This window comes from Mobula birostris, chromosome 7 (assembly GCF_030028105.1).
Source record: "Mobula birostris isolate sMobBir1 chromosome 7, sMobBir1.hap1, whole genome shotgun sequence".
NCBI lineage: Eukaryota > Metazoa > Chordata > Chondrichthyes > Myliobatiformes > Myliobatidae > Mobula > Mobula birostris.
This window is the reverse complement of record NC_092376.1, coordinates 187174283-187201336: the sequence shown is the minus strand read 5'-3', so window position 1 is coordinate 187201336 and position 27054 is coordinate 187174283.

Sequence of the window (27054 nt, the reverse complement as noted above, 5' to 3'; positions counted from 1 at the left end):
AGCAGAAACTTTTGGAGAAGAGTTTGGTGGGTAATACCGTTCGGCTGACTGGAAGTGCACTGAGAGCGGTAAGCCTGAAGGAGTGGGGTGCTTACTGACCTGGTTAACGGATGGTGCAATCCGGGGTATATTACGATTGAGGAACGTGTTTGCAGACTGGATACTGAACGTTTTATTGTTGGACTTCGGCCACATTCCACCGTGATACAATACTGGGCGGCACGGGAGGTCGTTCCTGCCTGTGGCCATCGAACGTGCAGCTCCTCCCGTGAAAGGTCAGACACCAAGCCAATAGACTGGTCCTGGACGTATTTTCCATCTGGCATAGTTTTGCATTTTGTTGTTTGATTCTTGGGGTTTATTGTATTGCTATATTTATGCTCTATTCTTGGTTGGTGCGGCTGTAATGAAACCAAATTTCCCTTGGGATTAATAAAGTATATCTATCTATCTATCTTATTGGGTCTTCAGATACAGATGAAGGAAACTGTTCTGAACACGTTTGACAAACACTATCCCATCTAATCTTTTTACAGTCTGGGATTTCTAGTCAATATGTGGAAAATTAAAATCACCTACTAGAACAAACTTATGTTTCTTGCAACAGTCTTTGATCTCTTCACAGATATGCTCCTCTAAATGCCGTGGATGGTTGGGTGGTCTGCAATCTAGTCCATTAACATGGTCATACCTTTCTTATTTCTCAGTTCTTCCCATTGCATCTCACTCATCGCGTTTTCTGGTCTGTGCTGACAGGGCACTGCCATGACTTTTTCTCCTGACTAGTACTGCCACCCCCTTTAACTCCCCCCCCCCCCCCCCCCAGCTCTGTCATATCTAAAACAACGGAACTCCAGAATATTGAGCTGCCAGTCCTACTCCTCTTGCAACTAAATCTCACTAATGGCTACAGTGTCATAATTATCAATGTTATCTATGCGCTGAGCTTCTCTGTCTTTTCTATGATACTTCTCGCAGTGAAATGTATGCAACTCAGGACACAGGTCGCACCATGCTCAAACTTCTGATTCCTAACTTTATCTGAGGTTTCCACAACCTCTCCACTAATTGTTCTGGCACTCTGACTTCCATCCCCCTGGCAATTGTAATTTGAACTCCACCGTGCAGCATTAGCAAACATTCCTGCTAGGATATTAGACCCCCTCCCCCACCATCCAGATCAGGTGCACTCCATCCCTTCTATCCCTTCTGTACAGGTCCCACCTCCCCTGGTAGAGTCCAATGATCCAAAAATCATATGCCCTCCCTCCCACACCAACTCCTTAGCCATGTGTTAAACTGTATTATCCTCCTTGTACTGGCCTTACTCACATGTGACATGGGTAGCAATCTTGGGAACGCAACCCTGGAGGCCCTACCCTTTAATGTAGCACCTAACTCCCTGACTCCCAATGCACAACCCCTGGCAATTCTCCCTCCCCCTTGAGAATGCTGAGGATTTGATCTAAGACGTCCCCGACCCGGGCACCCAGGGGGCAACATACCATCTGGGAATCTTGCTGTCACTCATAAAACCTCCTGTCCGTTCCCCTACTAGAGCACACCTCTTCTCCCTGTGTCCCTTCTCCTCCTGTTTTTTTACCACATACAAGCCCAACAAGTGGCTTGTTAGTTGTTGTATTTCACTGCCATAAATGTCATTGCTACAGGAGTTTTCTTTTCTCCAGTGGAAGTTCTTTAGTTGGGTATCTGCTGGCTTCAGTTCAGTATCTTTGAAATGCCATTCAAACTCATTTCGTGGAAAGACTGAAACATCTGAGCTGATATCAAATTCAATTTTAATTAGTTTGCCATTCACTTCTGGTGGAAGCCATGTTGCTATCCTCCTGTTAGTTTTCAGAATGAGAATTGGAATCAGGTTGAATATCACCGACATATGTCAGGAAATATATTATTATGTGGCAGAGGTACATTGCAATTCATAATAATAAAACTGAATTACTATATATGAAATAAATTAATTAAGCAGTGCAAAACAATAATGAGGCAGTGTTCATTGGTTCAATGTCCATTGAGAAATCTGATGGCAGAGGGGAAGGAGCTGTCCTGAATCACTCAGTGTGTACCTTTAGGCTGCTGTACCTCTTCCTTGATGGTAGTAATGAGAAGAGGGCATGTCCTGGGTAATGGGGTCCTTAATGATAGGTGCCACCAATTTTAAGATATACTGTCCATGATGGAGCTGACTGAGTTCACAAATTCCTGCAGCTTATTTTGATCCATGTAGTGGCCCACCCCATGCTATATGACAAAGCAGCCAGTTGGAAGGCTGTCCATGATATATCTGTAGAAATTTATGAGCACCTTTGATGGCATACCAGATCTCCTCAAACACTTACTGAAGTATAGGCAATGTTTATAAATCTTTGTAATGGCATCAATATGTAGGGCTCAGAATAGATCACCAGAGATCTTGACACCTAGAAACTTGAAATTGCTTACTCTCTTCACTTCTGATACCTCCATGTGGATGGGTGTAGTGTTCTCTCATCTTACCCTTTCTGAAGTCCACAATCAGTTGTTTGATCTTACTGATGCTGAGTGGAAGATTGTTGCTGTGACACCACTCAACTAGCTGATACAACTCATTCCGTGTGGTTTCTCATCACATCTGAAATACTGCCAACAATAGTTGTGCCATCAGCAAATTTATAGATAGCATTTGAGTTGTGCTGAGTCACTGAATCATGTGTGTAGAGAGAGAATGGAGCAGTGGGCTAAGCACACATCCATGAGGTACACCAGTGTTGATTGTTAGCGAAATGGAGATGTTGTTTATGATCTGTCCATAAAATTACACCACCACCTTGTTGATAATCAACACTGGCACATCTCAAATGCTTAGTCCACTGCTCTACTCTCTACAGCTATTATAAACCTCAAGGCTACCCAGTCCTGTGTTACTCTCATCATTATCAGAATTTTCATTCAACAGCATTCATATTAGTGCTCTTTTTGAAACTGCAACTTGACTTTTTAATTTTTATTTCTTCCCTGTGCAGCCCATTTAGTTTTGTCTACCCACAATGCTCCTATGTGTCCTACATTTTTTTTTTTTTTTTTTTTTTGCAAATTACACCTTTAAACCTGCATTGGTCTGGTGTATGTGAGCCCCTGCTACAATTGAAACACAAGTGTTATGCCAGACAGGTTTCTGTTTAAATGTTACATTTTTTTTTTTTTAAAAACGCTCACTTCCATTACATCATTAAGCCCATCACTAAGTTAAAAATGCTTGAACAAATTCTGCAATTCAGCCACACAAGCTGAAATGGACTCCCTTTCCTTTAAATTCCACTAGTGAAACTTGAACCATTCTGCATTCAACAATGGTTTTGTTTATAAATGATCCTACATTACATTCATGACATCAGCAAAGCTCATATCAGCTGGTTTGGATGGAGCATTTAAATTTCCTGACAAACTGTAAGCTTTTCCATCCATTGCCCTCATCACCACTGGTACTTGTTTTGCAACATCTATTTAATTTTCTTCAAAATACTGCTCAATCCGTTTACTATACATGATTCAGTTATCTGTTATGACATCAAATGTGCCTATCCTTCTGATGTAGCCAGACATTTCTGCTTTTTTTAAAAAAATATCATCACCTGCTACTCACTCTTTATGAAGCCATTGCCATATCTGTTGCTGGTTAATTTCCCTTGTTTTTTCTCTTTGTTTTAAACTTGATTGTCTCTTTTCCTTTCTGAAGAAAAACATGCTGTGCTTCAACAGGTAAGTGGTTGTCTTGGATTTGTTTTAAAATTTCTTCATTGTCACTGTTATGTTTTGTAACTCCAGAAACTAATCAAAAGAAAAGCACAGGAGCTGGAAGAATTGTCTACATAGTTTTTGTTTTCTTTTAGTATTGCTCACATATGATGGGGTGGTGTAATGAGATATACCACTTGCGTACTTCTTGCACATAATCTATAAATAATTATGTTAACAAGGAATGTTTAATCAAGTACATTTACAATATTACTCAATATACACTACAGGTCGGAACTATGGCTGGGAGCCTGTGCAATAGACAAGTTTCACAATCTAATCCAACCAGCACCTCTGGACTTTATTGCATATTATTTAGAAGAAACAAATTAAAGTGTGAAGGAAAAACAGTAAGTCAGTAATTCATAAACACAAGAGCTAGAAATCTTAAGCAACACACATAAAATGCTGGAGGAACTTAGCAAGTCAGCCATAATCTGTGGAGGGGAATAAACTGTCCATGTTTCAGGTCAGGACTGCAAAGGAAGGGGAAGATGCCAGAATAAGAGAGTTGAGGAGGAAGCAGTACAGATGATTGGTGAGACTACGGGAGGAGGAAGGAAGGAGGTGGAGGAGTGGGGGATGAAGTAAGAACCTGGAAGGGTTAGGTGGATGAGGTAAAGGAATCTTATCGAAGAGGACAGTAGGCAGCGAAAGAAAGGGAAGGAGGCCATCAACTCAAGGGAGATAATGGCCAGGTGAGGAGCAGGGGCGAGAGGGTAAGCAGAATGGGGAATGGAAAAAGAGAAGGGAGGAGGGAAAAATTACCAGAAGTTAGAGAAATTGATGTTCATATCTTTGGGTTGAAGACAACTTAGACAGGATATGAGATGCTGTTCCCTCAGTCTGAATTTGTCCGCATACACACAGCTTGATTTAAAGGCAACACACGCAAAATGCTGGAGAATCTCAGCAGGTCAGGTAGCATCCAGGTTTTGGGCTGAGCCCCTTCTTCAGGACTGGAAAACAAGGGGAAAAATGTCAGAATAAAAAGTTTGGGGGGGGGGGAGGGGAAGGAGGATGGGTAGAAGGGGATAGCTGAAGCCAGGTTGGTAGGAAAGGTAAGAGGCCAGAGAGGAAAGAAACAGATAAGAACGTGCATCTGCTCCATCCACCAAAAGCAGAACTTCTCGGTGTCCTAATATATTCATTCCTATGCCCATTCCCATTCAACATGTCAGTCCATGGCCTCCTCTAGTGCCAAGCTGAGGCCATCCTAGGGATACAGGAGCAACACCTTATATTCTGTCTGGGTATCCTCCACCCTGATGGCATGAATGACGACCTCTCCTTCTGGTCAATAAAGTCCCTCCCCCTCCACTCTTCTATTCCCCACCCTAGCCTCTTACCTCTTCTCACCTGCATATCACCTCCTCCTGGGTCCACTCCTCCTTCCCTTTCTCCTATAGTCTACTCTCTTCTCCTATAAGATTCCTTCCTCTCTAGCCCTTTACCTTTCCTATCCACTTGGCTTTACCTAGCACCATCCAGCTCTCCTCCTTCCCAACCCTCACCCACCTTTTTATTGTGGCATCTTCCCCCATCCTTTCCAGATCTGAAGAAGGGTCTCAGCCTGAAAAGCCGACTGTTTATTCATTTCCATAGATGCTGCCTGACCTGCTCAATTCCTCCAGCATTTTGAGTCTTGCTCTGGCATTTCAGCATTTAAGTATAGGATTAAAAATGTCTTCCTGCAATTATATCAGACCTTACTGAAACCGTAATCAAGTACACTGTTCAGTTTTGGTCTCCTTGTATGAAAAAAGATGCACTTTATGTAATGGAATTGTAGCAAAGATTCACCAGACTGGTTCAAGCAATGACGGTATTTCCAAATGAGAAGAAATTGAAAAGATTAGATCTATATTCCCTTGGATTTAGTAACAGGTTCAACAGCCAATCAAGTACATGTCAGCCCATCTAGTCAACAGGAGGAAGTTTAAATTCCACATTGACAGCACCCATGATCAGGATTGAACAGAGGTCTCTGGCATTTTGAGGCAGTGGCTCAGCAAGTTAGAGACACAAGTGTTGCTTGAAATCTTGAACAGCATACACAAAAAGCTGGAGGAACTCAGCAGTCCAGGAAGCATCTATGTAGGGAAATAAACAGTCTATATCCTGGATCCCCTTCCTTTCTGGTCCTGATGAAGCATCTTGGATTGAAACGTTGATAATTTATTTCCCTCCATAGATGCTGCCTGAACTACTGAGTCCTCCAGCATTTTGTGTGTGTGGCTTTACAAGCTGTGCTATTATGTCACCTAAGTGGCCCTTTTAATTGCAGGAACAAATTGCAATGAAACCCATCTAATTCACCACCTTATTAACACAGGAGATGCTGGGTAGCTAAAGCAACCAACACTAAATGCCGAAGGAACTCAGCAGGTCAGGCAGCATCTATGGAAAGGAATAAACAGTCAATGTGTCATCATCTGATGAAGGGTATTTGATGAAGCATCTGATGATGCTGCCTGACCTGCTGAGTTCCTTCAACATTTTGTATGTGTTGCTCTGATTCACTACCTACTATTGAATAAGATGATAATGAAGTTACTGACAACTCTGAGCAATTGATCTCATTCAGTTAGCCTGAATCTCATCCAAACATGATCCAGAGAAGTTAAATTAAGTTCACATTTAATGTCACAAAATACTGGAGGAACACTTCTTCAAAACTGGAAAGGGACGGGGAAGGTCCCGGAATAAAAAGGTTCAGGGAGGGGAAGGAGGACTAGTTAGAAGCTGATAGGTGAAGCCAGGTGTGTGGGAAAGGTAATGAGCTGGAGAAACATAGAAAATAGGTGCAGGAGTAGGCCATTCGGCCCTTCGAGCCTGCACCGCCATTCATTATGATCATGGCTGATCATCAAACTCAGAACCCCACCCCAGCCTTCCCTGCATACCACCTGACCCCCGTAGCCACAACGGCCATATCTAACTCCCTCTTAAATATAGCCAATGAACTGGCCTCAACTGTTTCCTGTGGCAGAGAATTCCACAGATTCACCACTCTCTGTGTGAAGAAGTTTTTCCTAATCTCGGTCCTGAAAGGCTTCCCCTCTATCCTCAAACTGTGGCCCCTCGTTCTGGACTTCCCCAACATCGGGAACAATCTTCCTGCATCTAGCCTGTCCAATCCCTTTAAGGATCTTATACGTTTCAATCAGATCCCCCCTCAATCTTCTAAATTCCAACGAGTACAAGCCCAGTTCATCCAGTCTTTCTTCATATGAAAGTCCTGCCATCCCAGGAATCAATCTGGTGAACCTTCTTTGTACTCCCTCTATGGCAAGGATGTCTTTCCTCAGATTAGGGGACCAAAACTGCACACAATACTCCAGGTGTGGTCTCACCAAGGCCTTGTACAACTGCAGTAGTACCACCCTGCTCCTGTACTCGAATCTTCTCGCTATAAATGCCAGCATACCATTCGCCTTTTTCACCGCCTGCTGTACCTGCATGCCCACTTTCAATGACTGGTGTATAATGACACCCAGGTCTCGTTGCACCTCCCCTTTTCCTACTCGGCCACCATTCAGATAATAATCTGTTTTCCTATTTTTGCCACCAAAGTGGATAACTTCACATTTATCCACATTAAATTGCATCTGCCATGAATTTGCCCACTCACCCAACCTATCCAAGTCGCCCTGCATCCTCTTAGCATCCTCCTCACAGCTAACACTGCCACCTAGCTTCGTGTCATCCGCAAACTTGGAGATGCTGCATTAATATATATTGTAAACAACTGGAGTCCCAGCACTGAGCCTTGCGGTACCCCACTAGTCACCACTTGCCATTCTGAAAAGGTCCCGTTTATTCCCACTCTTTGCTTCCTGTCTGCTAACCAACTCTCCACCCACTCCAATACCTTACCCGCAATACCGTGTGCTTTAAGTTTGCACACTAATCTCCTGTGTGGGACCTTGTCAAAAGCCTTCTGAAAATCCAAATATACCACATCCACTGGTTCTCCCCTATCCACTCTACCAGTTACATCCTCAAAAAATTCTATGAGAAGAAGGAACTGATAGGAAACGAGGGTGGACCTTGTGAGAAAGGAGAAAAAGGAGGGGCACCAGGGGTAGATGATAGGTAGGTGAGAAGTAGTAAGAGACCAGAGTGGGGAATAGAAGACAGATCGTGGCAAAGAGGAGGCCATTAACCAACATGTCAGGGCAGGAATAGGGACAGGAATTAAAGTGGCTGGCCACTGGGAAATTCTGCTTTTGGTAAATAGAGCCGAGAGGCTCAAGAAAGTGGTCCCCCAAGTTATGTCGGGTCTCCCCAATTTAGGAGAGGCTGCATCGGGTGCACTGGACACAATAGATGACCACAGCAGATTCAAAGGTGAAGTATTGCCTCGCCTGGAAGGACAGTTTGCATGCAGGTAAGTGAGGGGGTAAATGAGCAAGTGTAGTGTTTTTGTTGCTTGCAAGGATATGTGCCAGGAGAGAGTTTAGTGGAGAGGGACAAATGGACAAACGAATCATGGAGGGAGTGATCCGGTGGACAGAGGTGGGAAGGAAATACAGATTTGCCTCCAGCTTCCACCCAGCCCTTAAGTTCACTTGTTCCATTTCTGACACCTCCCAACCCTTTCTTGGTCTCTCTCCATCTCTGGAGTCATACTTTCTACCAACATCTCTTATGAACCTACGGATTCTCACAGTTATCTTGACTATACCTCTTCTCACTCTGTCTCCTGTAAAAATGCTATTCCGTTTTCTCAGTTCCTTCGTCTCCAGCGTATATTTTCCCAGGATGCAGCTTTCCTGTCCGGGACATCAGAAATGTCCTCCTTCAAAGAACAGGGTTTCCCTTCTTCCATCATTGATGCTTCCCTCACCTACATTCTTCCTGACTTTCCTGGCATCGGTGACCACCTCATCTTCCCATTGCCTTAAGAGGGATAGTGTTACTCATATTCTGTCTTACTACCCCATGACCCTACACACTAATCACATCATTCTCTGCAACTTTTGCCATCTTCAACAGGATCCTACAGCAAACACATATTTACCTCCCCTCCCAACTCTCTAGTTTCCACAGGGATCACTCCCTCCATGATTTCCTTGTCCATTCATCCCTCTTGACTAATCTCCCTCTTGGCACTTCTTCTTGCAAGTGACAGAAATGCTACACTTGTCCATTTACCTTACCCCTTACCTCCATTCAAGGACCCCAAGAGCCCTTCCAGGTGATACAACACGTTGTCTGCAAGTCTATTGGGGTTTTCTAATGTATATGGCAGTCCTGATGCAGCCTCCTCTACATTGGTGAGACCTGACATAAATTGGTTATACCTTGTCAGGAATCTCTGCTCCATCTGCCCAAAGTAGAATTTCCCAGTGGCCAAACATTTTAACTCCTATCTCCATTTTCATTCTAACATGTCAGTACATGGCCTCCCTTTATACCATGATATTCTGCCTCATATTCTGTCTAGATAGCCTCCAATCTGATGGCATGAACGTTGATCTCTCTTTTGGGTAAAATAATTTTTTCTTCCCCTTTTCTTTTATTCTATTCTCCACTGACCTCTCACCTCTTCTCACCTCCTCCTTCCCTTTATCTTATGGTCCACACTCCTCTCCTATCAGATTCTTTCATTTTCAGTCCTTCACCTGGTTTCCCCTTTCCTTCATTCTGGTATCTTTCCCCTTCCTTTGCAGTCCTGAAGAAGGGTCTCAGTCCGAAATGTTGATGGTTTTTTCATTTCCATAGATGCTGCCTGACCTGCTGAGTCCCTCCAACATTTTGTGCATGTTGCTTTGACTTTCCAGCATCTGCAGAATCCTTTGTATTTATAGTTAACTATTATTCAACCATCCACATGAATACAGCCAAATGAAACAGCTTTCCTTCGGGGCCAACGTGTAATATGCAGTACCAAGTGTCACACAACACAAGGCATGTGTTGGTTGTGCATCATTTCCGAAAATGACGTAGTCTGTGGGGGAGGAGTTTTGTACTGAAAAAACCTTTGCACTAGGGCAATTCCATTCTCTTGGCCTCAGAAATCTCAGTCCATTGGAAAGGGTACAGAGGAGATTTACCAGGATGCTGCCTGGTTTAGACAGTATGCATTATGATCAGAGATTAAGGGAGCTAGGGCTTTACTCTTTGGAGAGAAGGAGGATGAGAGGAGACATGATAGAGGTGTACAAGATAATAAGAGGAATAGATAGAGTGGATAGCCAGCGCCTCTTTCCCAGGGCACCACTGCTCAGTACAAGAGGACATGGCTTTAAGATAAGGGGTGGGAAGTTCAAGGGGGATATTAGAGGAAGGTGTTTTACTCAGAGAGTGGTTGGTGCGTGGAATGCACTGCCTGAGTCAGTGGTGGAGGCAGGTACACTAGTGAAGTTTAAGAGACCACTAGACAGGCATACGGAGGAATTTAAGGTGGCGGGGATTATATTGGAGGCAGGGTTTGAGGGTCAGCACAACATTGTGGGCCGAAGGGCCTGTACTGTTCTATGTTCTGTGTTCTACGTATGAAACATCCTCATGACTAGAGACTTCCTTGGCTGCAGTGGAGAGCCATGATGAATTCTGTGCCTTTCCATGCCCTTCGCTCTCTGCGAAGCATTGCAGCACTGCCTACTCGGCTGTTGGATCTTAGGGTTGATCTCATCAGCCCAGTCCGCCGGAACCGGCTTCACTTGCTGGGGAAGGCAGATCCCTATCCCACCAGGACTGGAGGATCCCGGCTACAATCACCTGGTTTAGCACGCCTGTCAAAGCAGTGTGGCCACTGTCACATGCGATCAGTTACTTGGAGCCACAGGTAAGAGCTGGGTGGCAGGTGGGGACCAAAGGTGGATGAAATTCCCATGGGTGGAGCACAACAAGCCTGCCATCAGAGGTGCTAACCCTCCCTGGACACCTCATACACCTCAGAAGGCTCATAACACACATATAATTACGCTAGCAGTAAAACATACATTTACAAAAACATAATAATAAAGCCCAGGTCCCTGAGTGTCATGCCCTGTGGGTTGATGGAATGCTGTCCTGGAGCCATGTTTCTGTAAGAGCAAGTAGACAGCAATTCCTCATCATGCACCAGTGTAGCCACAGACAAACAAGATCCAGCTGGTCCTCCATTGCACGAACACTGAAGGGCAGCCCTGATGGGTGGGGCCAGCCTCCACTGATGGAGAACTTTTGGAAGTAGGATGCCCAAATCCCCTTTACAAACTCACCACACAACATACCTTTCATCCACCTAATGTTTTAGCAACTTCTTTCTATCAACCAGCAAATTTTTGAAGCGTTCATGACCTTTTGCTCCTCTTTCCACGATTTATTTTTAACTTATAGTCATTTTCATGCCTTGTAATAAATTACTGTCACAAAGCCACAAATTTTATGACATACTGTAGGCCAGTGATAATAATCCTAATTTTTTCTCTGATTCTAAATGAACACTTTCGACTTTGTATTTTACTGAATAATTTCTGTCCTCACCTGCAGTCTCCTCAGGAAGGCAAACACCTAGGAGGGCTACTCACAGATGTATTTCCTCAACGCATCATTTTGTCAAGTAAAACTCATTCACTTTTTAGTACAGTTTACATCAAGTTGATTTAGTGTAAGGACACTGATTTTGTTGTTAAAGTGGCATATTGACCACTTACATATTTTGTAAATACTGTAAATCAGGCAATAAACATTACTTTGATATAATGTATTTCAACAGACCAACAAATAGAGTAGAATTTACATTATCAACAGGAATTCTGCAGATGCTGGAAATTCAAGCAACACACAAAGTTACTGGTGAACGCAGCAGGTCAGGCAGCATCTCTAGGAAGAGGTACAGTTGACATTTCAGGTCGAGACCCTTCGTCAGGACTAACTGAAGGAAGAGTTAGTAAGATCCCCCCACCCCCCCAGCTTTCTGCAGGGATCGTTCCCTATGCGACTCCCTTGTCTATTCGTCCCCCCCACCCATCCCTCCCCACTGATCTCCCTCCTGGCACTTATCCTTGTAAGCGGAACAAGTGCTACACATGCCCTTACACTTCCTCCCTCACCACCATTCAGGGCCCCAGACAGTCCTTCCAGGTGAGGCGACACTTCACCTGTGAGTCGGCTGGGGTGATATACTGCGTCCGGTGCTCCCGATGTGGCCTTCTATATATTGGCAAGACCCGACGTAGACTGGGAGACCGCTTTGCTGAACACCTACGCTCTGCTGCCAGAGAAAGCAGGATCACCCGGTGGCCACACATTTTAATTCCACATCACATTCCCATTCTGACATGTCCATCCACGGCCTCCTCTACTGTAAAGATGAAGCCACGCTCAGGTTGGAGGAACAACACCTTATATTCCATCTGGGTAGCCTCCAATCTGATGGCATGAACATCGACTTCTCTAACTTCCGCTAATGTCCCCCCCGTACCCCAGCCGTTATTTATTTTTATACGCACATTCTTTCTCTCACTCTCCTTTTTCTCCCTCTGTCCCTCTGACTATACCTCTTGCCCATCCTCTGGGTTCTCCTCCCCCCCTTGTCTTTCTCCCCGGACCTCCTGTCCCATGATCTTCTCATATCCCCTTTGCCAATCACCTGTCCCGCGCTCTTGGCTCCATCCCTCCCCCTCCTGTCTTCTCCTATCATTTTGGATCTCCCCCTCCCCCTCTCAAATCTCTTACTAACTCTTCCTTCAGTTAGTCCTGACGAAGGGTCTCGGCCTGAAACGTCGACTGTACCTCTTCCTAGAGATGCTGCCTGGCCTGCTGTGTTCACCAGAATTTACATTATGTTACTCTTCAATTTCCAGTATATGTATGAAGAACTATGGTCAGATCCCTGAGACACAGAATTTCTTTAGTCTTTCTAACCAGCTGATTTAAATAAAAAATCCGAATGAGTTTCATTATTGCTGAGGTATGTTGTGGAATTTGCTGATTTGTCACAGCAGCAGTATAGTGCAAATCATTTAAGAATCACCATAAGTCATCAAAATAAACAAACAACTGACTAAATAAATATGAATGAGAGGATAGATAGAGAAAAATAGGAACAATGAAGTAGTGTTCATTCAGAAATGTTTATGGCAGAGGGGAAGAAGTTGCCCCTAAAATGTTGAGTGTGGGTCTTCAGGTTCCTGTGCCTCCTCTCTGATTGTAGTAATGAGAAGAGGGAGTGTTCTTGATCATCAGGGTCCTTAATGCTGGTGTGATGGATATTCAACATCCAGGCCAGGGGACCTTTCTTTTTTGCTAATCTCAGATTTCTAAACACAGAAATTGCTAATTCTAAGGATAAAAAAGTTATTTTAAGATTCCAACCAGTGCTCTTTGTTCAACTTCTTGTTGTAAACAGGAGCCAGTCTTCAGCTCTCAATGTAAATGTCAAGCAGTAATCAGTATGAAGTTGAAATGACAGCTTTGCAAACAAACCACACTGTCTATAGAGCCACAAACTTACTGGCCCACAGTTCCAGGGCTGAAGAGATACAGTTTACCACAATGAGTATGTTAATTATTTCAACACTAGTAAGTTTTTTAGTCCCAGAAAGGTTGCAGACCAGTTTGGTATTATCATTTAGCACATGAAATAGTTGTATTAATAGATGGAATTTTTGTGCACTCAGAGGATCAGCATTCATACCATTAATTGTGGCAACTGAACCTTTCTTGATTAGCTTCCCATGCAGGACTTTGTCAGGGCATTGCTTAAGTCCATGTAGATAATGTCCACTGCTTTTCCTTCATTAACTTTCCTGGTAGACTCCAAAAAAAAAAAATTGTAGGATTTGTTAGATATGATCTATCCTGCACGAAGCCAGGTTGACTATCCCTAATGTCCCTGTCAATTGAAATACAATATGCTGTCTCTTAGAATGCTTTCCAATTATTTACTCACAACTGACATCAGGCTCACCAGCCTTCAAGTTCCCTACTTATTCTTAGAACCTTTCTGGAACAACAGAACATAACATGGGGCAGCACGGTGGTTAGCACAATGTTTTACAGTACCAATTCCCACTCCTGTCTGTGAGGAAATTGTACATTGCCCTGTGATCATATAGGTTTCCTCTGGGTGCTCCGGGTTTCTCCAATGGTCCAAAGGTGTACTGGTTGGTAGTTTAACTGGTCATTGTTAATTGTTCTGTGATTAGGCCAGGATTAAATCAGGGGATTGTTGGGGGGCGTGGCAGGAAGGGCTGGAAGGGACAGTTTCGTGCTGCTGTATTTCAATAAATTAATAAAGGGACAACATTAGCTATCCTCTAGTATTCCAGCACTTTAACCATGGCAAAGGATGTTTTAAATACCTCTATCAGGGCACCAGCAATTTCTGCACTAGCCTTCCAAAGGGTCCAAGGGGATATCTTTTCAGGCCCTGGGAAATTTTTCCATCCCAACTTTCTGCAAGAGAACAAGCACTTCCTCTTTTTGGTCCTTTATGGGTTCCAAATACCCAGGAGTGCTAATTTTGACACTAAATCTTTTAAAAATTCTTGTTAAAACTTGCAGGATGTAAGACTGAAGAGTAATAATTTGAGAGTAATCAACTCTTTCAAAAGAATAGATTTGATTAAGAGATATCAAGATTGATTTTAGCAGTCGATATTTGGAGAGGTAAGGAGTTCTCATTAGCACAGAAGAGACAATCAAGTGAGGTGCCTGTGAACATAGACTTCTGTAATTTGGATATAAATAGAAGAAATAGCTTATTAAAATAATGGATTAAAATTACTCATTGAAAGAACAATTGACTTCACAACCTGCATTTAATCCATATTAACTTTTAACCACATTTCCAGACTGCAATTTTAAACATAAAGTTATTTTTCATCAACTTAATACTAACACTTACACTGTGGCCACTTTATTAGGTACAACTGCTTGTAATGTCAAATATCTAATCAGCCAGTCATGTAGCAGCAACTCGATGCATGAAAGCATACAGACATGGTCATGAGGTTCATTTGTGGTTCAGACCAAGCATTAGGATGGGGAAGAAATGTGATCTAAGTGACTTTGACTGTGGAGTGATTGTTGATGCCAGATTGGGTGGTTTGGTTATCTCAAAACCTGCTGATATGGGAATTTCATGCACAGCAGTCTCTAGAGTTTATAGAGAATGGTGTGATAAACAAAAAGAAAGCATCCAGTGAATGGCAGTTCTGTGGGCAGAAATGCCTTGTTAGTGAGAGAGTTCACAAGAGAATGGGCAGGCTGATTAGAGCTCCACCTCGTTCCCAGAGACCGGCGGCCTGCTACCGTGCCAGAGCCCTTGGAGGCACGGCCCATTCTGACCAGCACCTCTGGAGCAGACGACCACACAGAAGTGACGGCGGAGACCTCAAGGTGCCCCAGATGCTTCTCCGGAGCGACCACCGTAAAGCCCCGTTGGTGGACATCCACAGCTACTGGAAGTGAGGCCTCCTCTGCTGACCTTGGAAATTGAGCATGAGGCTCGGCTGGAGTGGAAGCCTCCGCAACCTTGACTCAGTTTACGGACTTGTTTCAGCCAGGAGCCCGGCCATCCGGAATTAAGTGTCGGCTTCGGGGCCCGACCCAATCGACAGCCCGGGCCTCCGGCAGCTGGAAGTGGCAGTGGAGCCTCCCCTATTACTCGGCCCGACCCGAAGTGCACGACGACGCGACCGGCCGATTGATTCCTGCAGAACGCGTCCACCAACATCAAAGAGCTGACAACAACACACTGCATCCATGGAAACCTGGAAAGATGTACTATTTACTGAGGAAGCTTGGGAAAAGAGCTGGGCTGCTGGTCTGATTGAAGCTGAGATGCTTTGGGGTCCCTATGCCCACCACCCTAGTAGCTAATGTGCAAGCCATAGAGAACAAGGTGGATGGTCTTAAAATTAATTACAATCTCTCTGGCCCTACATTCCTCCTTAGAACATCTGGAGAATAAAGACGCATATGTAAGGCTCCTTTTCATTGACTACAGCTTTGTCTTTAATAACATCATTCCAAATAAACTGATTCCTAAGCTCCGGAACCTGGGCCTTAGCACTCAGATCTGCAGCTGGATCCTCAATTTACTCACAGACAGGACCCAGTCTGTAAAAATAGGGGACAAGCTCTCCTCTACAATCACTCTGAGCACCGGTGCCCCACAAGGCTGTGTACTCAGCCCCCTGCTGTACTCACTGTACACCCATGATTGTGCAGCCAAGTTTCCATCGAACTCAATATACAAGTAGGCCGTATCTCGGGTAATGATGAGTTTGAGTACAGAGAGGAAATTAAGAACCTGGTGGCATGGTGCGAAAACAATAACCTATCCCTCAATGTCAGCAAGACGAAGGAATTAGTTGTTGACTTCAGAAGGAGTAGTGGACCGCATGACCCAATTGATATCGGTGGTGTGCAAGTGGAACAGGTCAAAAGCTTTAAGTTCCTCCGGATCAATATCACAAATGACCTGACAATATCACAAATGACCTGACTTGGTCCAAACAAGCAGAGTCCACTGCCAAGAAGGCCCACCAGCACCCTTACTTACTGAGAAAACTAAAGAAATTTGGCCTGTCCCTAAAACCCTCATTAACTTTATAGATGCACCGTAGAAAGCATTCTTCTAGGGTGCATCACAACCTGGTATGGTCCTGTCCAAGACCGGAAGAAGCTGCAGCACATCACACAAACCAATCTTCCGTCCTTGGACTCACTTTAGACCGCACACTGTCGGAGCAATGTTGCCAGCACAATCAAGGACACGACCCACCCAACACACTTTTCGAACCCTCTTCCCTCTGGGAGAAGGCTCAGGAGCTTGAAGACTCGTATGGCCAGATTTGGGAATAGCTTCTTTCCAACTGTGATAAGACTGCTGAATGGATCCTGACCCGGATCTGGGCCGTACCCTCCAAATATCCAGACCTGCCTCTTGGTTTTTTTTGCACTACCTTACTTTCCCTTTTCTATTTTCGATTTATGATTTACAATTTAAATTTTTAATATTTACTATTGATTTGTAACCCAGGGAGCACGAAGCACAGAATCAAATATTGCTGTGATGATTGTACGCTCTAGTATCAGTTGTTTGGCAACAAGAAGGCATCAATAACTCAGAATAACCATTTGTTACAACAGTAATGGGCAGAAGAGCATCTCTGAACGCAAATCAAGTTGAAACTTGAAGTGGATGTTCTACTGCAGCAGAAGACCACAAACAAACTCTGACCACTTTATTAGGCACAGGAGGTATCTAATAAAGTGGCTACGAGTGCAGTTGCTGTTCTGAAGATATCAATCAAACTTAAAAATCCCACCTACACAAAGGGCTTCTGTATTTTCTTCCCTATTTTTACTCACAGCACATCATTCAAAATAAAATTAATCAGTTGTCACCTCAGTACCGGAAACTAAGATTTCTCTTTATATTTTATAAGCTGAGGCAATATTATGTGAAAAGATACAATGTCTATGTAAAAGTTGAGGTTTGATTTAATTTTTCTTTCATTATATTTATGAAAGGAGGAAAGATAGACTATATCTACATTCTTCAAACAGTTATTGCATCAAGAACAACTTCTACAACAGCCTAGGAGTAAAATTATTTAGCTGACAAATATGCAGCAGAGAAAAAGTTTATTAGATTCAACTAGCTTCATTTTATTTTTAGTGTTCTCCACACGAACTTCCCCCTCAGGGTGCAGTCCTCAAAGTTCAACGGTGAACTCAACAATTTCAGATAACTAGTATTTGTAGTTTGTATCAAAACTGGCTAGTTCTGATTAAAGTTCTTTCACCAATACAGCTGTCTGATTTCTTTCCCCTCAATCTACTGACACTGCTTCACCTAAAGATAAAGATTAAGGATTAGCTTTATTTGTCATATGTACACAGAAACAGAGTGAAATGTGGTGTTTGCTTCAATGATCAACATAGTCCAAAGTTGTGCAGGGGCAACTTTCATGTGCTGCCATGCTTCTAGCACTAACAGAGTATGGCTGCAGTTTACTAACCCTTTCTAAACCGTACACCGTTGGAATGTGTAATGAAGTTGGAGGACCCGGAGGAAACACACGTAGCCACAGAGAGAATGTACATACAAGTGGTGGGAATTGAACCTGGGTTGCTGGTACAGTAATAGCATTATGCTAGCCACTCCAGTCGTATTTTTCTCAATGAAATAAAAGTGGCCTTGGTAAGTTGACACAGTGCATCATAGAGGCAGCACTTACAGCCTGTTGAAAATACAGATTTAGCAGCACCTTATAGACAGACCATAAAGACCATTAGACACAGGAGCAAAATTAAGCCTTTTGGTCTAACAATCTGCTTCACTACATTATCCTTCTCAACCTCATTCTCCTGTTTCCTCCCTGTAACCTTCACCACTGACAAATCAAGAATCTATCATACTCAATGACTTGGCCTCCACAGCCATCCAATGCAATGAATTCCACAGATTTATCTCCCTCTGACTAAAGGAATTTTTCCTCAGTTCTGTTATAAATGGACATCCCTCAATTCTGAGGCTGTGTCCTTTGGTCTAGACTAACCTACTATAGGAAACATCCACTCCACATCCACCTTATCCAGACTTTTCAATATTCAATAGGTTTCTGTCACCAAGTTCGGATCTGGCCCAAGTGCGGAGTGAGATACACTGAAGTGGGTCGATAGTTCACAGACTTCAATGCGAACAGTGTTAAAGGGAAAGAAAACAATAAACGCTAGGCCAAACAGGGCCGCTAACGAAAACTCTCAAATGGAAAAACAAAGCCTATGCTGCAGTTGAGAAGAACAACTAAATATTAAACGAATACCACTAGTCTTCAGAGTCAGTTGACTCGACAGTCCAATTTCTCAGCCGAGGCCGAATGCGAACAGGCAGCAAAGCGTTGCTGTGCTGTGTCCAAGTCTCAACAAATACTATGACAGAATGAATGGAGTTAAATGCTATCACAATGGAATAATAATTAGCTGACACATGCATTTATAATAATTAATGAAATAATAATTAGCTGACGAGCGCAATTGCTGAATCTGCTGCATTGCTGAATCCCTGGTTGTGATAGGTTTCAATGAGATCTCCCCTCATTCTTCTAAGTTACAGGCAGTACAGGCCCAGAGCCATTAAATGCTGCTTATACATTAACCCTTTCATTCACAAAATCTTTCTCATAAACCTCCTCTAGACCCTCTCCAATGCCAGCACATCTTTTTTAAGATAAGGGGCCCAAAACCACTCACAATACTCCAACTGTGATCTGACTAATGTCTTATAAAGCCTTAGCATTACATCCTTGCATTTTCCTTCCTTGCCACCATCTCAACCTGTAAGCTAACTTTTAGGGAATCCTGTACAGGTTCTCCCAAGTACCTTTGCACCTCTGATTTTCAAAATTTCTCCCCATTTAGAAAATAGTCTATGCCTTTATTCCTTCTACCCAAGTGCAGGTCGATAAACTTCCCTGCACTATATTCCATCTACCACTTCTCTGCCCGTTCCCCTAAATCTACATCATTCTGTAGACTCTGTTTCCTCAGCACTACTCGTTCCTCCACCTACCTTCTTACCTTAGCATCATCAGCAAACGTGGCCACAAAGCCATCAGTTCATCACCCAAATTGTTGGTGTATAATGTGAAAAGTAGAGGTCAAAATACCAGTCTCCATGGAACATCACTAGTCCCAAAGTTTATTCCCACTCTTTGCCTCTTGCCAGTTGGCCAGTATTCTATCCAAGCTAGTATCTTTCCATAGGTTCTTATCTTATTAAGCAGCCTCTTGTGTGCACCTTGTCAAAGGCCTTCTGAAAATCTGAGTAAACTACTTCAACTGAATCTCCTTTGACTATCTTGCCTGTTATTTCCTCAAAGATTTCCAACAAATTTGTTAGGAAAGATTTTCCCTCAAGGAAATCATGCTGATTTGGCCTACTTTATCATGTGCCTCCAAGTACACTGAAGCCTCATCCTTAATAATGGACTTCTAATTCTTCCCAACCACTGGAGTCAGGTTAACTGGCCTATAATTTCCTATCTTCTGCCTCTCTCCCTTCTTAAAGAATGAAGTGACATCTGCAATTTTCCAGTCCTCCAGAACCATTCCAGAATTTAATGATTATTGAAAGCTCATTACTAATGCCTCCACAATCTCTTCAACTACATCTTTCAGAACACTGGGGTTTAGTCCAGCTGGTCCAGGTGACTTATCTACCTACAAAACTTTCAGCTTTCCAGGCACCTTCTCCTTAGTTAAGCAACTACACTTATTTCTGCCCCGACATCCTCAAATTTCTGGCATACTGCTCGTGTCCTCCACAGTGAAGGCTGGCACAAACTCCTTACTAAGTTTGTTTCCATTTCTTCGTCTCCCACTACCTCCCCAGCATAATTTTCTAGTGATCCGATATCCACACTCATCTCTCTTTAACTCTATAAATTTGAAAAATCTTTTGGTATCCTCTTTTATATTACTGGCTGGCTTACCTTCATTGGGTATGGTAGTGCAGTGGTTAGCAAAACACTTTACAGTACAGTTGACCAGGAATCAATTCCTGGGCCCTTCTGCAAGGAGCTTGTACATTCTCAGCATGACTATGCACTCCAGGTGCTCTAGTTTCTTCCCACAGTTCAAAGACCAATCAGTTGGTAGGTTAACTGGTCATAGTAAATTGTCCTGAGATTAGGCTTGGATTAAAATTGGAGGTTGCTGAGCAATGTGGCTTGAAGCGCTGGAAGGGCATATTCCATGCTGCATTTCAATAGAAAAACTAAAAAAAAAAAAATCTTTTCTTTCCTATGGTTTTTTTTATAGTTTCTAGTTACGAGCAATATAGTTCCTTATGTTAGTTTCTAAAAGCTTCCCAATCCTATAGCTTTCCACTAAATTTTTCTATATTCTATGCCCCCTCTTTTGCTGACAGTGGCAGGGACTGAACGGGGATTGCTGGTGCTGCTATACTATTGTGTAGCCCTTTACTGATAATTTCCAATATTCTATTTTCTAGAACTAACAGTACATTGCATGTATTAAATCATGTTTTTTTTTAAATAAACATTCCAATTTTATCTACCTGTTCTTCTGTTTATGTCTGCTCCAGGAAGGTCAAAGATAATTAACAAGCCTTCACTACCACAAATATTACTTCCATTCTTTCGGTCTGCACTTTATCACATATCATTATTGTCTGCACTCTTCTTCCTTCTCTGAAATTTAAAAATTGTTTCATTTCTAACTTTTTCTTAACTGCTGGGATGGAATAGTGATAAAACAATAGTGCCTTTGTTTCACTGTTCCAGTGATCTCTTTTCAATCCTGAGCTCCAGATCTGTCTACATAGGATTTTCACATTCTCCCATTGCCTATGGGTGTTCCTCCCAGGTGCTCCATTTTTGTCCCAGCAGCACAAACAAGTGCCGTTGGTAGGTTGCTGATTTACCCTTGTATAGGTTAAAGATTTGGAGTGGAGTTGATGGGTCTGGCACAGAGAATGAGTTGCAAGGAAATAAGTGAGTATAAGATCATGAGACTGTTAGACAAAGGAGCAGAATTAGGACATTCAGTCCATCGAATCTGTTCTGCTATTCTTTCATGGCTAATTTGAACCAAATGGGATCACTTGACTCAACTTCACTTGCCCTATCATTGAAATGTTCCCACAACTAACGGACTCACTTTTAAGGACTCTTCATCTCATGTTCTTGATATTTATTCCTTATTTAAATGATTGTTTATTCTTTTTGTACTTGCATGGTTTGTTGTCTTCTGCACTCCGGTTGGGTGGTCATTCATTGATTCTGTTATGGTTATTATTCTATAGATTTATCAAGTATGCTCACAAGAAAATGAAGCTCAGGGTTGTATATGGTGACATATCTACTTTGATAATAAAGTTTCTTTGAACTTGAAATTTAAACTTTATGTTTACTTTGAACCACATTCTCCTGCCTTCTGTTTGTAACCTTAAATGCCTTTAGTAATCAAGAACCTAACAACCTCTGTTTAAATATATTTCAACTTGAACTGCACATTCTTCTGTGGCAATGAATTCTACAGATTCACCTCTTCTGTTTAAAGGGAATTCATCTCTTTTTTTTAAATAAAAGAGTTGCCCTTTGACTCTGAGGCTGTGCCCTCTGGTCCTAATGGGATTGATCTTATTGCTCTGAGACGTGACAAATAGTCCCAAATGAAAGAAGGGCATGTCAAATGTGGAAGTGTGATGTCTTCAACATTACAAGCTGAAGTTCAAGTTTAATTTTCATTCAACCTTACATGAATGCCCATGAATACAGTCAAATGAAGCAGCATTACTCCTCGCCAAGTTGCAAAACACAGTACAAACTTTCACACACAGCACAAGACACACATCGACTCAAAGAAGAACAGCACAGAAGCAGGCCCTTTGGCCCATCTAGTCTATGCTGAAAATATTTAAACTGTCTACTCCCATCAATCTGTACCGGAACCATGATCCTCCATATTCCGACTATCCATGCACTTATAAACTTCCCTTAAATGTTGAAATGCAGCAAAGTATGTACCACGTGTGCTGGCTGCTCCATCCACACTCTCACAACCCTCTGAGTGAAGAAGTTCCCCCTCATGTTCCCCTTAAACTTCTCACCTTACACCTTTAACCCATGACCTCTAGTTGTAGTCCCACCCAAGCTCAGTGGAAAAAGCCAGCTTGCATCTACCCTAGCTATATCTCTCATAATTTTGTATACTTCAATCACATCTCCTCTCATCCTTCTATGTTCTAAAGAACAGAGTTCTAACTTAGTCCTTATAACTCAGGTCCTCCAGATCCCGTAATATTGTTGTAAATTTTCTCCGTACTCTTTCAAACTTGTTACGTTTTTCCTGTAGATAGATGACCAAAACTGCACACAATACTCCAAATTAGGCCTCACCATCATCTTATACAACTTAAAAATAATATACCATTTCCTGTACTCAGTACATTGATTTATGAAGGCAAATGTACAAAACTCTTTTACAATCCCATCTACGTGTGACAGCACTTTCAATTAATTATGGACCTGATCCTAAGTGCCGTTGTTCTACCACGTCCTTACTGCCCTACTGTTCACTGTGTAAGATCTACCCTGGTTGGTCCTGCCAAAGTGAGGAACCTCACACTTGTCCGCATTAAATTTCTTTCTTTCTTTTTCAATCTTTTTATGTTTCAAAATTAAACATAACAATAATAGTAATGATACATAGAGATCGGGATTACACTAATACCAGTTAACATGTACAAGCACAAATTCTAAGTAGCAAATATAGTTTAGTCTCCCAATCTCATAGTAGTTGACCGTGAAAAAGTTATTAATAAAGAGAGAAAAAGAAAACCCCCAAACTAAAAAGAAACTAAACTAAAAAAAAAAAGCTTGGACTGTCATATTACTTTGGCTAAAATTATTTGTCGTTAACTCCACTCCTCTATACATTAAAAAAAATCATTACAAAGGATTCAGAAAGGGTCAGCTTATATCATATGAAAATATTGAATAAATGGCCTCCAAGTTTCTCCAAATTTAACTGAAGGATCCATAGTACCACTCCTAATTTTTTCCAAGTTTAGGCATGCTGTTGTTTGGGGAAACCATTGAAATGTAGTGGGGGAATTAGAATCTTTCCATTTAAATAAAATGGATCTTCTGGCTATTACTGTAACAAATGCAATTAGACAACAAGCTGAATTGGATAAACGACTAGAGTCTGTCACTGGTAGTCCAAAAATTGCAGTAATGGATGAGGTTGTAAATCAATACGCAGAACTGCTGAAAAAAAAATCAAGAATATCTTCGCAATATTTTTCTAAAAGAGGACAAGACCAGAACATATGTGTCAAGGAAGCTACCTCAGAATTACATCTGTCACAAATAGGATTTATATGGCAATAAAAATGAACTAACTTATCCTTGGGCATATGACCCCTGTGGACCACCTTAAACTGTATCAAAGCGTGCCTGGCACACATTGCAGTAGTATTGACTAATTGAAGAATTTTTCCCATTTCTCTGTAGATAAAGATATTTGAAGTTCTCTTTCCCACTCACACTTAATTTTATCAGATGTACCTAGACGTATTTTCATAATCAGATAATAAATTGCTATTAAGCTCTTCTGAAAGGGGTTTAAACCTAAAATTTTTTCTGTAACTTCAATTTGATGTGATATCGGAAAGGTAGATAAAGTAGTGTTCAAAAAGTTTCTGATCTGTAAATATCTGAAAAAGTGTAATCCAGGCAATTTATATTTATTAGACAATTGTTCAAAAGACATAAAACAGTCATCCATGAATAAATCACGAAAACATGTTACAGTATTCCCTGTTTTCCATAGAAATAAAGCTGGGTCAATTCTAGATGGTTGAAAGAAAAAAAATAGATATAATAGAACTTGACAGGATAAATTTGTTCAATCCAAAGATTTACGAAATTGAAACCATATTTGTATTGCATGTTTAACTATTGGATTTATCATTTGTTTATTTAATTTAGGAAGTGCAAAGGGAAGCGCAGCTCCTAGACTAGAAGCCAACGAAAAACCCTGTACAGACTCCTGCTCGATGTTCATCCATTGTGGACTTTGAGTTTCATCTAATCCTTATGTCCAAAACGTTAAATATGGAATGTTAATTGCCCAGTAGTAAAATCTAAGATTCGGCAAAGCCAAACCACCTTTTTTTGATTTCTGTAAATATTTCTTACTTAACCTGGGATTTCTATTCTGCCATTTATATGAAGAAATTTTAGAATCAATAATATCATAAAAAGATTTAGGGATAAAAATTGATACTGCCTGAAATAGATACAAAATTTAGGTAAAATAATCTTAACAGTATTAATTCAACCAATCAAAGATAAAGTCAAAGGGGACCATTTAGCAAACAGTTGTTTAACATGGTCGATTAAAGGTAAAAAATTAATTTTAAATAGATCCTTGTGCTTCTTAGTAATTTTAACACCCAAATAAGTAAAATAATCAGTAACTAATCTAAATTGGAAGCACACCCTTATTAAGATGCAATTTATAACCAGGGAAACTACTAAACCGAGCAAATAATGTTATTACTGCAGGGATGAATTTCTCTGGGTTAGAGATATATAGTAACAGGTCATATGCATATAATGATACTTTATGCGTCCCATTCCCACGATACATTAGGTGAGTCATGAATAGCAATTGCCAAAGGCTCCAGGGAAATATAAGGGACTTAAAGGACAGACCTGTCTAGTACCGCGAAAAAGCCAAAAAGACGGGGATCTCTGATTATTGGTAAATACAGCAGCCAGAGGTGTATGATATATCAATTGAATCCAGGATATAAATTTTGAGCTGTAACTAAATTTCTCAAGTATATCAAATAAATATTCCCATTCAAGTCTGTCAAATGCCTTCTCAGCATCAAGCGAAATAACACATTCTGGGATTTTAACTGAAGTAGTGTATACAATGTTCAATAGCCTCCTAACTTTAAAATGTGAGTAACGATTTTTAATAAATCCTGTCTGATCTTCGGAGACAATTTGTGGTAGTACCTTCTCTATTCTAATTGCTAATATTTTGGAAACGATTTTAGAATCCACATTCAACAAAGATATAGGTCTATATGATGCACATTCAGTGGGATCTTTATCTTTTTTAGGAATTAATGAGATAGATGCTTCATAAAAGGATTGGGGTAATTTACCTACAGATAAGGCAACTTAAAATGCTCTGGCAACTCTCTTGTCGCTAATGACTTTTTAAATATCTCTGCTAGCACCCTGGCATTTTCTGCTCTTGCCTTCCCTGGAGTCTGAGGGAAAACCTTGTCAGGCCCTGGAGATTTATCCACCCTGATCTGCCTCAAGGTAGCAAAAACCTCCTCCTCTGTGATCTGTACAAGGTCCATAAATTTGATGCCACTTTGCCTCACTTCTATGAACTCTGAATCTATCTCTTGAGTAAATACAGATGGAAAGGATTCATTTAAGATCTCTCCCAACTGTTTTGGCTCTGCATATGGATTACCATTCTGGTCTTCCAGAGGACCGATTTTGTCCCTTGCAATCCTTTTGCTCTTAACATACCTGCAGAATCCCTTAGGATTCTCCTTCACCCCGTCTGCTAGAGCAACTTCATGCCTTCTTTTAGCCTTCCTAATTTCTTTCTTAAGAGTTCTCTTGCATTTCTTGGAGCACATAAAAGATAGCAAGCACATATACAAAAGCAATTTCATGTAAGCTATCAGTAAGAAGGTGGGAGGAGAGAGAGAGCAGCACACCATGTGCGCACAGCCTTCCGGTGAAAATGATATCGTCTCCATTAAATAGGGGCCGTGGACAATTCTGATTTGATGGAGACAGACTTGAAAGCACAGAGGAACATCTGGAGAAATTTCTGAAACACCAGTTCGCGGCTGTTGTTCCTGCACGATTGAGAAATCTTTCGGAGGGAAGGCTTCAAAATCCCCGGCTTTGCCTGCTGCTAGCGACCGAGATTGAAGTCGAATTGTTCGGATAGAGATGGTGCTCGGTACTCGGTGTCGGAGGCTGATTGGAGGCTCGAAGTTTTCAGACGACTCAGAGTCGGACTGTGGTTGGGCATGGCAGGGAGAGTTTTCTTCCTTCTCCCGTCTGCGTGAGATGTGGGACATTTGAGAGACTTTGAACATTTTACTGTGCTCATGGACTGTTCTTCATCAAGTTATGGTATTGTTGCATTGTTGTAACTATATGCTATAATTATGTGGTTTTGTTAGTTTTTTCAGTCTTGGTCTGTCCTGTGTTTTGTGATATCACACCAGAGGAAATATTATATCATTTCTTAATGCATGCATTACTAAATGACAATAAAAGAGGACTGTGTGTCTTCATAATCTAAAAAAAAAAACAGTTTCAGCAGTCTGCAGTCGACCTCAATTCAGCTTGTCCTCTGACAAGTGAACAGTGGGGGCACTACCGATTGTAGTTTGGACATCATGCCCCACCAGCTCCGGTGAAGTGCACTGACGGCAACACCTCTCTCCTGTGTGGCTATAAACAGGCAAAACCATGGCTTAAAGCAGAGTCCTCTGTGTGACTGAGACCATGCAACTCCCCAGCCCTCAGTGAATCAGGCTTGCAGCATTCCACATTTACAACATCCAACAGGGCATCACAAGAAAAGGGACTAAGATGATCACTCACTGTTAAGACTGCATACTGCCTTTACATGAGGAACAGCTGTTACTATCCTCTGACCTTATTTCATAATCCAGTGCAGATCAACTGGTGGGGCTATTTGCAGACATTTTTAATC